Source organism: Chinchilla lanigera, unplaced genomic scaffold (genome assembly GCF_000276665.1).
Source record: "Chinchilla lanigera isolate Chin_1 unplaced genomic scaffold, ChiLan1.0 scaffold00040, whole genome shotgun sequence".
NCBI classification, from domain to species: Eukaryota; Metazoa; Chordata; class Mammalia; order Rodentia; family Chinchillidae; genus Chinchilla; species Chinchilla lanigera.
In genome coordinates, this window is record NW_004955441.1 from 13,068,892 (window position 1) to 13,082,732 (window position 13,841).

The following is a 13,841-nucleotide window of genomic DNA, read 5'->3' on the forward strand; positions in this document are numbered from 1 at the left end:
GGTCTGAGCTCTAGGGCCTCTGCTTCAGAGGGCAGACCAATCTCCATTGGTCACCTTTGCATTCAGGGCATGGCCCAGAGGGCTTCTTAGGGCAGTTCCTCTTGAGGTGGCCTGGTTTTTAACAGTGGTAGCAGATGACTGTAGTTGTCGAGTTCTTCTTGGGGCCCCGAGAATCAGACTTAGGGTCTGTTTCTCTTAGTGCTGCAGCAAAAGCAGCTGCTTTTTCTCGGTCTCTTTGTTTTCTCTCCTTGGCCTCCTCCTCATTATGGCTATAGAATACTGAGGAGGCAATTCTTACTAACCTCTCAAGTGAGCCATCTGGGGCAAAAGCCATTGTTTGTAACTTTTTCTCTCCAGCCTCCCAGCGCACTGGGACCCCGCAACCACTTAATGTCCCCTCCCCAACCATCAGCACAGGCAACAGGAATCTTGGTGCAGACCTCTCCGGAGCTCCACGTGCTCCTCCACTGCAGCCTGTACTGTCAGGGGAAGAATGGCTTCCAGGGGAATCTCCCCAGGTATTGCGCAAGGTTCTCCTCATTTCCAGCTTCTGAATGGCTCTCATGACCCTGGTCAACTAGACCTCTGAGTCTTTGGGCGTAGTGTGTATTCTCATGTTCTCTGAGTCCTTGTTCAGCAGCTGCTCCTCTGCTGATCCTGAGACTAATTTTTGCCCTCACAATTTCTCAGACTTTTTTGTTTTGATGACCATGTCAATATGAGGAGTACTAGTTAGGTGTTCTGTTGACTGTCCTCTACTGGGATTTGTCTGAGGTTTTTCCTACCAGCGGAATATGACTGAGTTGTAGAGAAGACCACAGAGTTAAAGTACTATGTTCCTCACACCATATCAAAGGTACCTGTGCTATCAGCATGACTTATTGTTGACACTGACCTTAACCACCTAGCTGAGGTAGTGTTTGCCAGGTTTCTCCACTTGGAAGTTATCCCCCTCCCCATGTTCTTTGGAAAGAAGTCACTATTCAAAGACAATACTAGTAGGAAATTACATACATTGCACCTCCTTGAGGACAGAGTAGCTATATAAGTTATTTAGAATCCTTCTGCATGGGAGATTTGCTTCCTCCCTCATTATGTATTTGCTCATTTATTTCTATCAGTATGTGCTCATGGACATTTATTGTATAGTTTGGATTATAATCTTACAACACTTTACTTACTCCATTGCTCATAGCGTCCCAGATCTGCTCTCTGGAAGCTTTCTCAGTTGATTTATGTGTTTAAAGCCCCCACCACTGTGGGATGTGTGTGCTTTGTTTTGAGCACTTCCTTGATTGCTGGTGCTATGAAATGCTGTAGGCTGTCTTGTGCATCTCCTGCCCCAGTCCTAGAATCAGCCATTTTTCCAAGGATCCCTGGCTCCTTTCATTGGAGAATGGAAGTAAAAATCAAGATCCAGGGCTAGTTGTGCTCAGTGCCATTGGAATGTCATTTCTTTCAGACCTTCTTAAATGACAACACAAGAAATTACATTTGTATTAATTGCTGGACATAAACATATCTATAAATATGTCCATGTGTAATATTGTATGTATGTTAAGACTAAACATAAGGTCCTACTGCTGTCTCTGGTTCTAGCCTGTTACCATGCAGATCATTCTCTCTAGCTGCCCTCAGTATCTGTAAACTCCCACTCTGCTAGTAAGGAACCTGGCTCCCGCCATCTGCCACCTATTTACTTCATTATTCACTTCCAGTGTACACCTATGTGATGTTAAAATTTTGACTTAAACTACCCTGGGCAACAACTTTACCAACTAGCACACTGTCTGCCATAAGAAAACACCACAAACCAGGCCATAAACCAGAGAGATTTACTTTCTACAGTTTTGTGAGCTGGCTGGCAAAGGCCAAGGTGCCTGCAGATTTGGTTTCTTGTGAGCGCCCTGAAGGAAAGATCAGTTGCAAGACTTGCACCTTGGCTTGCAGATGACAGCCCTCTTGTTGCCTCTGCACAGGGTCATCCCTCTGTGGATGTAGGCCTGCTGTCTCTGTTTGTCCTGATATCCTCTTCTTATAAGGAGACCAGTCAGATTGGATTAGGACTCCTCTAACAGCCTTATTTTAATGACCTCTTTAAATACAGTCTCCAAATACAGTCACATTCTGAGGTACTAGGGGTTAGGACTGAAATACATGATTTGGGAGGAACACAATTCAGTCCGTTCTAAGTTCAGTGATGATGTACAGTTTATTTTCTATACAGTCTTACAGACTCGAATGATTTCCAAAGTTATTCTGGCCAGTATTTTTCCCACAAACTTTCAGTGAAACGGCACAGTCAGTCAGGTTTGCTCATTTCTTTGTACTACAGAATAATATTCTATTTTGTGGATGTACCACAATTTATTTGCCACTGAAGGAGATCTTGTTTTTTCCTAGTTGCTTCTATGTGTTTGTTATGGCCATTTCATACAGATGGATTCATACAATATATGCTCTTTTGTGACTTGCTCCTTTCATTTAACATAATGTTTTTAAGACTGTCTGCCTTGTATCAGGACATCATTCCTTTTTACAGCTGAATAACATGTCAAATGTTAAATGGGTTTCAAATGGGCCAAATGGCGACTCCATGTGTAACTGCTGAAGGAACTACGGGACTGTTTTCCAACCATTTTACATGCTTACCAGTACTTGTCATAATCTTTCCTACTCCTATCACTCAAGCAGACATAATATCTGGGCCACTGTGGCTTTGAGTTCTATCAGCTTTTGTTTCCATCAGTTAGGTGTCTACCTGTTTACATTTTTTTAGGTAATTTTGAAGAATTCATCTCTTTATCATTGCCTGATATCCTTCTTTATCTCTGGAAATTTTCCTTGTTATTTTTTTGAATCAACACATATTAATTGTACATACTATGGAGTTTAGTGTGATATTGATACTTGTGGCATGCCCCAGTGAAACCCAGCCTCTCTTTATCTATACATCCTCCTCTGGCCCTTCCCAGCCTCTAGTAATCACTATTGTACACTCTGGTCAACTATTTTTTTTTTTAACTTCCAAGCATGAGACAGAACGTGCAGTACTTGTTTTCCTGTGTCTGGCTTATTTCACTTAAAATAATGTCCTCCAGTTTCATCATAAATCTGCCTTGTCTGAAATTAATGTAGGTGGTTATCTTTTAGAAAAGGCACTCTATTTCTACCTCGTTATCTACCTTTCTTTGGATTAATATTAGCATAGTATTTCATTCCTCATCCTTTTGCTTTTGATTTACATGCACCTTTATATTTAATATGGGTTTCTTATAGACAATATATAGTTGGATTTGGTGAGATTTTTCTTTTTTTTTTTTTATCCTCTCTGACAATGTCTTTTAACTGGCATTCAAATTGATTATTGATATAGTTGAATTATTATTACCCTCTTCATAGTGACTTTCTATTTATTACATCTGTTCTTTGTTTTCCCTTCCCTTTATGTTTTTTCCACTAAAAAAGAAAAATTTCCTATTGTAATTGTAAAGTCCATCTAATTTTTTTTTGTGGTAAAATGCCACAAAGACATCATGGAATCCATAACATGTGGTCAGAGTAACTCCTCATGGGGAAGTTTTGGGGCTTAAATAGAACAATACAGCAAAACACTTAACCAGTAGGTTGGCAGTGAGCATTAGATGTTAGCCATTGCTGTAATTCCTGTGTGAGAACTACCTAATTACAGACCTCACGACTGCTTCAGACATTCCTATCTGATCATTGGATCGAGGCTGGGCGTAATTACTCAAAGTCTGTAAACTTATAGTTCGGGGCTGCCTTTTATGTGTTCACTTGCTGTCAGCATGTTCTCTGTGCTGTTTTGTTCTACAGTTCACATTTTTTAGTGAGCTCTGTAGTTAGACAGCCCAATGTTTGAGCCCCAGATGTCTGATACCTTACCTTGAGGAGGTCTTTTCACCTCTATAAGTCTCATTTTCCTTACCTGTATATTGGAATGTGGTCACATTCAAGTGGATGTGCAAATGGCTATCAATGGGTGTCACATCTCTTTCTCTAAATGAAGCGCTCCTTGTGGCCCGTTCTCCCTTGTTAAGCTAGAAACCAAGTAGGAGCTCTTTGGTCCTGGTGAAGGCAGGGGGCTCATGTAAGGATTTAAACATTAGCAGAGAAAATATCTTGAACCATAGTGCTAGATCTCTACAGGAAGAGTTTTCAGCCACTGACAGCCAAGAGAAAAATATGGCGCTGCTTCTGGGAAGGCCTCTTGTGGGGGGCTCCCTCCTAGCCCTGGCTGGGTTTGCTTTTGGAAAACGCATTTCCTGAGTGATGAAGGCACCAGGGGCAACATGACAGTAACCACCCTCGTGTACCCACCATAAAGCAGTGAATTTCACATATTTAATACCTCAACAGCTGGCAGACTGCGCCTTTGCACCCTGACAAGCACGGAGAGGACAGTACAGGTGTCCTGAGGTGCTCAGCTCTACCTTATAGCAGTGGCTGATATGTTCAGGGGCAGGCCTGTCCTGAGAGGAAATTTCTATGCCTGTCATAGATTCCTGCGGTCAGGTGACTTGGTTATGATTTTTCTAGTCAGGGGTTCGGTTTTCCCATAGATTATCTCCTCACCAAATTGCTAGCAATAATTCCCTCTCCAAGCCCAAGGCTTCTAGGAGAATCTAAAACCCTTTCTTCATTCAAGAGAGCCCCATGGTCATGCCTTATGATTCCAAGAGAACTCTAATACATTGGTATGAGGGGTGTGTGCACGTGTGTGTATGTATGTGCACACCCGTGTGTAGGTAGGTATGTAAATTGTCAATTAAAACAATTATCTAGATTACTTAAGTTACAAAAGGCAAGAGTTGGAGAAAAAGTATAGGGCCTAATAGTATGTATTTAGAGACCCTCTTCCCAAGATTATGTATTCTAAAAGTTCCCAGGAAATCCTTTCCCACTGGCCTGGGCTGCTCAGAAACGCAGGGAAAGTTCCACCAAGACGTCCAACCTGTCCCGTGTGGCCCTCCGCAGGAGTCATGCTGCTAGGAAATTGGGCCTTTTGATACTCCTCCTTGACCACTGTACTGCTCAAGCGTGAGCCCTAGAGACTGGCAGCTTTTCTTTGGATACAGTAGCAGGGAAGTAGTATTTCATAGCTATCCATAGCACAATGAAGGTTCTAAACTCAGCTCATCCTGGGCTCAGGGTGCCCAGCCTCACTGCCTCCACAGGAAGAGGCTGCTTCCCATCTTCTCCAAGTTCCTGCAGACAGTGGAGTCTGAAAACCTAACATTTTGCATAAGTAAATGCATATCTCATCAAACCCAAGTCTTCCATGGGAAGTTTCCAACCGGTCAGCCTTGTCCAGAGATATATCAGCCAACAATCACAGCTAGAAGAACAAGCTGGGAGGTGTAGAGAACCCAAGGGAGCCCTGTTTTCCTGCAGGTTCCCCAGCATCCTCTAGTGGGGACCCCTTCATTGGCTAAGGGCAAGCTCTGTATCATCCTCTTCATCCATGACGGACATATTGCATGCATGAGGCCAGATTGCACAAGCGTATCTATGGGCGTCACTACTCACTTCAAAGCCATCAAGGTCTTCTGTGTACCCATCTGAATTTTAAATCAGTGTTTCAGATGCAAGCAAGATTGGGGGCTAAAATTAGAAACTGGTTGGAACCAGACACAGGCTGCCTTCCCCACTGTAATTAGCACCCCGTCCCGGAGGGTACCCTGGGGAATTCAGCTCACAGAGCATGTTCCCATCACTTGCCTTCTTTTCTTTTATCTTTGTATATGATTCTTCATCCTTGTTTTTCTTTCAATAAAAGATAAACAAACAGCATTCCTGTTAGGAACTTGTGGCTCCTAGTCAACCCAAAGCCGAAAGTTAGAGGGAAAGAGCTTGTTTGTAATGTGACAGGCGCAGGAGGTTGGAGTGAGAGTTCCTCAGAAGATGAGCAAACATTTTCCCAGTGGCTTATGGAATTTCAGAGTCTGAGTAGGGAGATAAGGTTTGCTGAGTATTGAAATGCTTCGGTTTCATGAGTGGTGACTCCCTACCTAAGTAGTCAGCCCTGAGGATTAGGGAACGTGAGCTTGCCTTCTCTTGGGTGTGCCAAGGTGCCCAGCTTAGGCTGTGAATGGAGTACTAGGACTCCAGGTGACACCACCACACCCAACCTCGAGATGCTTTTTGGAACTTCTCAGCATTGTACACAGGAGGCTATGAGCTACCTTGCAACTATAATCCATAGAATTCTAATCTAAAACATTCCCATGATTGAGTAGTAAGCAATTTGGCAACCATGACCCGATTGCTTTCATCTTAGTTTCAAATAAAACAGGACAATCTAGGATAATTAAGCACAATAAAACCAGACAATTAATATGAACGGAGATTGGAGAGCCGCTGAGGTCACCTGATACTTTTGACACCTGGAACAGTTATGAAATAAGAAGGTGAGGTTTTCTTGTGTATATGGTCCCCCAGCCCATCCCACTACACTCCCACCTGTCCTCAACTAAAATCAAGTGAGACATTTCATTGCTGGGACTTGTTCTGTCTATGCTAACACTTCCACACCCATAGCCTTCCTCTGCTCCTTCTGCCCCCTAGGTAGGCGCTTGGGACATACTTTCCTCTGGGGTTGGCCAGAGACATGAATTTAGTAGCAGCAACAAATGCTGTTCCTGGGAAAGATGCTGGCTCAAAGCAAAAAAGCTCCTTGAGAGGAATAAAAGCTTCCTGTGCTGAAATTGGGGGAAGGAGAGGAAAAGTAGCAAATGAGAAGCACTTCAGAGATTAGGTCCAGAGCGGGCAAACTCAAGTGGCTAGCAGATAGACGCTTCTCTTAGAGCATCTAAAGAGCTGTGTTAGCTGGGTGTGCCAGTGCACACTTGTAATCCCAGCTACAAGTTTGAGGCCAGCCTAGACCACTTGGCAAGATTCTCTCTGGAAATAAAAGAATAGAAAGGGCTGAGGATATAGCTCAGCATTCCCTGGGTTCAATCCTCAGCACCACCACAAAAAAAAAAAAAAAAAAAAAAATTGAAAGAGAAGCCAGGAGTGAAGAAAATTATAGGCCAAGCACAATATAAAAAAGAACATGAAACAAACTTTTTATCTTTACTAGTGAGGAGCCCAATTTGATGTCTGAAGGTAAGTGACAAAACAATCAACTATCAAAAGTGCTGTAGGAGTGGCCAAATCAGTTCTTTCAGAAAGCGTATGAGGACAAGGACACTGGGATCTGGAAGCTTTTCTATTTTTCCATAAGGAAACAAACTGATTATTTTTAAAGCAAACATAGCAGAGTTTATACCTCCCAGTGAGTCCTGTCCTCTCCTTTAACAGTCCTGTCAGGAGACTTTACCCTCAGGTCACACATGCTGCCTGTAGTTTGAATATTTTTACGTTCTCTTTTGGTTTTTATGAGTGTAAAATTACGTTCCCACTGAATGTCATTTTATATCCAAAGTAATGTGTGCATATTGAAAAAAAATAATTTTTCTGAGTGACTTTGAAACAGTGCATCGTGAAAGAAATTTCCCAGAAATCATATAGACAGCAGCTCAGTGCATCCTCCATTCCGTTCTGGGGCGCCTGGCATGCAACCTGGCTGGGGGATCCGCACCTATGTGCCAGGCATACTTGGGGGGCCCTGGCTTCACCTGGTGCTTGGGGTTGTTTGCTTCCCTGTGGCCCTCAGTTTTCTCACTTAAAAACCAGGATGGTAGGGGCTGGGGATTGAACTCAGGGGCACAGCGCCTGCCTGACAAGCACAAGGTCATGAGTTCAATTCCCGGTACCGGAAAAAAAAAACAGGATGGGACTGGAGGTATAGCTCAGAAGTAGTGCACTTTTGTAGTGTGCATGAGGTCCTGGGTTTGATCTGCAGCACCACGTATAAATAATATATACATACATACATACATCCCTGAGATGGTAATGATACCTACCTCATGTAATTACTGTGAATAGTAAATGACTTCATGCTCGGAAAAGCACATAAAGCAGGCTTAATAGTTGTTCATTATTATTATTGGAGTCAGATTACATGGTAGAGTATCACTAAATATGTATCCATCAGCCGCAAGGGTGATTCCAAGGATGCCAGGTTTGGACTTGAAAGTCCACCTGTATTTGAAGAATAGGGTCATCTGTGGTCACAAAAGCATTTCTAGTCTTGATCCCATAAAACTACTGCAGGATGGCACTGGTACCCTTCTAAGGTTCAGCCCAGCTCTAACAGTCTGACATCATGATGCCAAAGCACCTAGGATAAGGGGCTTAATATGAATGACAAGAAAAGATGTTGATAAGTAGAATGGAAAATTGAAAGATAAACCGGCAGAGCCAAGATCCCTAGAGGAACAGCTTAGAGGACAGTTTTGTGGAACTGTCAACCAGAGACACCCCTCTGTAGTTCTGTCATTTAAGGTGATGAAGGAACCATTTGCCAAGCACAGAAGAGGCATTGCCAGGAGGTAACCACCTGAAATTCTGCACACAGACGAGAGTGGGCATGTGGATGGTTGTGGGAAAAGGTGGAGAAGAAACTGCCCAAAGATGACCAAAGATCCGGCCACCTTTCTATAATAGCAAGTTAATAAAGAAGGCTTTCACAGCTTTTCAGAAGGTTTCAAAGAGGGACCAGTTACTGGCAGCTATGAAAACACCACACTAATTGCAAAAAGTAGTGTAATCTGGTATTATAAGCAAGGTGTTAAAAATTGTTTCAAAAATGTGGACCCAGTAAAGAACGCTTTTCATGGAAAGTCTCGAAGTAGCAAAAGTGAATGGAAGTGAGCTTCTATCTGTTAGTGCATAATGATTGACTTCAGTACGAAGGCCCACAGTTCTCCTTACAGCCTCAAAAGACAAACAAGAGAAACGGACTTCAAGGCCAAAGATGGAAAGTGAGGCACAGGGAAGACCTCTTGTCCTTCTGAGGGAGAAAATATAAGAATGTAGATCCCTAGTGACAGACAGAGTAACGGGAATCCAGAGGGGTAGGCAGTGACCTGCCTAAAGGCAAGTCTGGAGCACTGACCCTGGGAGCCTGGGAACCTCTCCAAATCGGGGACTTGATCCAAGACCCTCTCAATGGAGCAACCTGTGGCAGACAGAGCAAGTTCCATCTTGGGATGCTGGCGACTCAACGGGATAGAAGTATGGGGGAAGGGCAGGGACCCTGTTTCTACAGAAGAACAAATGACCCGTGGAGATTTTCCTGTCTCTTGCTCCTTGGAACCATGGAGTCAACATGATAAAATTAGCAGAGCTAAGTAGGCAGATTTGTGGGTTTGGAGGCATAATTGGTCGTGTTTTTCTCTAGTCTTGACCTAACCGGAGTTCACTGGGTATGTAATGGAAAAAAAACAACCAGCTTGATATAAAAATACAGGAAATGCCTGTAGTCACTGCTGATTACAGTAGCAGCTTTCCTTCTGTTATTTTTGTGAAAGAGAAAAAAAGGGGGATTTGTTAGAGGCTTCCCCCCGCCTTCCTAAATGGTAGAAACAACATGCACTGTTCTTTTTAGGGCATTCTTTACTCTAGCTAAATGATGTCACTTCATCTTCATACATAAGGAAGACAGCATGCAAATTCTTATCCTAAATAAAATTCCTGTAAATATAACATAAGTATGACTAGTTTTAAGTTTGGTTTTTTTGGCCCTGGGGACACGTATTTATAATTTCTGATCTTTCTCAGCAGGACAGGATTGGTTTAGTGTTTAGTGTAGGGCCTCCTTTCACAGTGCGGTCTGCATTAGTGCTCAGAGGAAAGACTTTCTGGCAACTTCTCTGCCAGAAACTACTGCTGCTTAGTGAGTGAAACCACACCTGCAGAGACTCCCTCACCCAGCAGACTGCCGAATTCAGTGCTCCAAGAGCAGAGAGAGAAAGTGCTAATTCTCCCCAAAGTGGAGCTAGCAAAGAATACAAAGAATGTTACTAGCACCCATTTAACACATCATGTGTCGGCTTCAAGATTCTCAATTCCTATTGCTGGAATTTAGATAGAGCTTTTGAAGTCTGTAATTATAATGTGTCTTTTAAAATGCCATCTTGAAATTCATTGATTTCTCCTGGCTTTCACTTGGTGGGTACCCTGGAAGCTTGCAGCTGCGAGGCCCCTTGGGCCCCTCTAGGTGTTACTGTACTCTACCTGGTGAGTCTGGACACTTCTTTGATCACTGAGGACATGCTATCATTCTGAGCAGAAAACAGGAAACTCAGTACCCCAGCTCAAATAGAAAATAGAACTTGTTTCTTACCTGGCAGCATTGTTCAGGCAGAAAAGCAAGAACTCGGCTGCAGACACTCCATGACCGTTTTTCTTCATCTCTCTGATGAGAACAGGTGATTGTTGGATATTTCTCTGTCCCAGAGGTTCTCAATCACTGACAATGATATTTGGCAAGTTCTGGAGACGTTTTGGCTGTTGAAACCGTGGAGATGGAGGAGCAGCAGTGTGGTGCTGGCATCGAGTAGGTGCAGGGCCAAGGATGCTGCTACCCATCCTCTTTGATGCAGAGGCCCCCTCAGGGCCGAGAACTGTGCAGCCTAAGATGTCAGCAGCTCTCAGGCTGGAAACCCTCCAGCCCTCAAGTTCTGTGGTGAGGTGACTGTGAAGACGGGGAAGGTTGTGAGTTAACATTTCCCTTGTGTTGGCTGATAAGACTGATGCGGATGTCACCACGGTCCTCAGGTGACATACAGCCCCAGCTGCAGTCTTTCACCTGCTGGAGCACACAGCCAGGGGTGATGTTCCCTTTTTGAACTCCTTAGAAGACAGGAAAAGGCACAAGAGAGAGATTTCCATTTGTGATTTAGTTTCCTTTCCCTACTCAACAAGTTCAGAATGTATTGAACTTTCTTTCAAATAATACCACCATCTATGAAAACCCAGAGAGTTCTTTCTATAACTATTAAGACAAAGAGAGTTAATCCATACTGAAAAAACTTGAGCAGTCTAAATACAACCCTGTCCTGATTGATGTGTAGACATCACTTTGCCATCACTTGTGCCCCTTAAAATATGTTTGCTGTGACTATGTGGCATTTGACCTGCATGATCAGAAAGATGATGTCTAAAAGACTGACTTAGACAAGGCTTCAAAATTTATTGCCTAAGTAGGTATGTCATCCTTGTGAACTGTTTGGATCCATTCCCAAAATAAAAACCATTTCTCTCCAGATACATTTTGTTTCAAACACAACATTTTTTAATAAAGATCCCTTTACCTTCATAACCTGACCTAACCAAAGCTTTTTAACGTCACCCACCCTTCACCATATTTTGTGGGAAGTTTTTGCCAGTAAATGGTTTAGTGCTCTTGGGATTAGAAGGATTAAGAATATATAAGTAGACCATTTTCGTTTCCACCTGGGTGTACACCCTCTATAGAAATTGAATTTTTTATGGCCTTTTGGAACCAGACTGCCTTGAACATTTTATGGTGTGAGATCTCTGAGGAGTGTCCCCAAGTTCTGAAATGGGCTACACCCTGTGCAGAGTGGAGTCTCTTCTGCTCTCCTGACATCAGGGTGCTTGGGTAATCCCCTGTCTGTCTTTGACACCCATAAAGTGGGTATCTGCAAATACCTACCACATCTGTACAGCACCATACAGCAGGCTTGAAATGTTGTAATTGCCCATAGGGAGTTTACAGGCTGTAGGATGGAACTGGGCTTGTAGGGATGCATAAAAATTGTTGACCAATTGTTTGATGGGGAATACTGGGTTGATAGGCTACGAATTCTAACATAGGGATCATATGCATTCAGCTCGTGCCAGGGAGCACATCTTCATTGGAAATGAAGCACGCATACTCTCATGGCCTCGCATACCTAAATTATGTCCCCAAGTGAGAATCATGCGTATTTGTGAGTATCTGATCATAGAATAAATACAGCACGGTTCTTCCTTGCGGCTCACTCACTGAGTGTGCTTATGGATTTGCAGGTGACCATCTAATTTTTGTTCTGCTTGGAACTGAACACAGGGCCTCAAATATGTGAAGCAAATGCTCTGCCCCTGAGACCCAGACCCAGGTTTGCAAGAAATTTAAAAGAAGCAAATCAGGCCAAGGGAAAAATTATTTATACTCAGCCCACCTGTTTTTACTTTCTTTTTCTCCCTCCCCCTCTTCTTTCTCTCCTTCACTTCCTTATTCCCTTCCTCCCTCCCTTCCTCTGTTTTCTTTCTTTATTCCTATTGGGATATAAGTAGGCCTATGGTAAAATGCACAGTTCTAGGCTATTAGTCCATTTTTGCATGAATATAAATGTGTGCCCCAGCTCACAGTGGAATATTCCCAGCACCCAGCGGGCTCTCCCAGGCCCTCCCGTCAGCAGCACCTCACCCCAGGAGTGGTGACCTCCATGCTGACCAGAGTTAAATTCTCTTTTAAACTGACCTCACCGGTGACACACCCGAAGTGGCCCTCGCTATGTATTCTAACCTTGCCTTGGGTTGATACATGACTCTCCTCACTGTGACAACCGTTAATAATTATTGTCGAGGAGCCCTGCAGTATATGTTTTCTGATATGCTTTCTCACTGAACCCTGAGCGACACAGTCTGTGTGGTAGATAATACTGTCCCATTAAGAAACTGGGGTTTTATTTTGTACATGAAACAAAAAGGCTCAGTGACCCGGAAGTGGGGGCCGGCATCAGAACCCATCTCTGTCCTGGCAAGCGTCTCTCTCCCTTACAAGTAGAAGAGTCTTTGACAGGCCAAGTTACTTCGTATAAAATTAAGTTATGTCCTCCCTAGCCACATTTGAGAAAAGATTCTGAAGCATTCGGCAGAGCTCTTTGAAATCAGTCACTGTGGCAGTATTACTGCCCAGTGGCCGGGGGTTTCTGAAATCTCTCTCTGGAATGTATGCTTGAACTTCAAGTAACAAATGTACTTAAGTTCACTAGCAAAAATTTATAGATATAAGGAAAGGAAAGCTTTTACAAAAGAAAACACTTGTGCCCTCCCCAACACACACTTTTTTTTCTTGTCTGTACACTGCTTAAAGGAAACTCACAGTAAAAAGATAAGTAACTCACACACTTTCATGTCTTAAACAGTATTTGCGATTGTCAGGCCATAACCGGGGAAATAATGAGACTGAAATGAGGATCAACAAGATAAGGAGGATAAAAGAATTGGGTGAAAGTCAAAGGCACTACAGAAAGCCAAGGAATTCCATGTATTGAGAGAATGACTGGTTGGGCCTATTGACTCTTGGAATAGTTATGAATTCTGAGTCCCATAGATCAAAAGCAGAGGTGATGGTTTTTATGTTGTATTGTATCTTATTATGTTGTATTTACCTTATTTGGAGGTAAGGATGAGTGTCTTTCCAAACCCAAAGAAATAAGGGTGACAAGGATGTATGAAGCACATTACTGATTGAAGGCAGTACTGAGTTTGAGCAATTTCAACAAGCCGTACTAGGGGGCTGGGGATTTAGCTCAGCGGCACAGCGCCTGCCTGGCAAGCGCAATGTCGTGAGTTCGATTCCTGGTACCGGAAAACAAACAAACAAACAAACAAGCTGTACTAGCTTGAAAAGTGATCCGTCTCCCCACCCTGTGCTGGGGACTGAACCCAGGACCTCATACCAGGTAAATAAGTGCTCTACCACTGAGCTATCCTGCCAGCCACGGAGAGTGATTTTTCAGTGTTTGCTTGTTAATAGATACCAGTGTCAAGTGGCTGACACTGTTGCTGTATTTTGATAGTGGTGCGCCTCCCGAGACCTAGTGGCTACAAATAATTAGCTAGAGAGAATTTCCTTTTAAAAAATAGCTCAATCTAGTCAACTGGTATTAATATAAACAAATCCCTCATCTTCCTTA

The 13,841-nt window shown here is 43.2% G+C and overlaps 1 protein-coding gene across 3 annotated transcripts in view; it reads left to right on the plus strand.

The window, feature by feature from the left end:
- Positions 1–13,841, plus strand: part of Prkce (protein kinase C, epsilon) — a 499,694-nt gene that overhangs the window by 426,189 nt on the left and 59,664 nt on the right. The gene's annotated exons all lie outside the window — the stretch shown is intronic.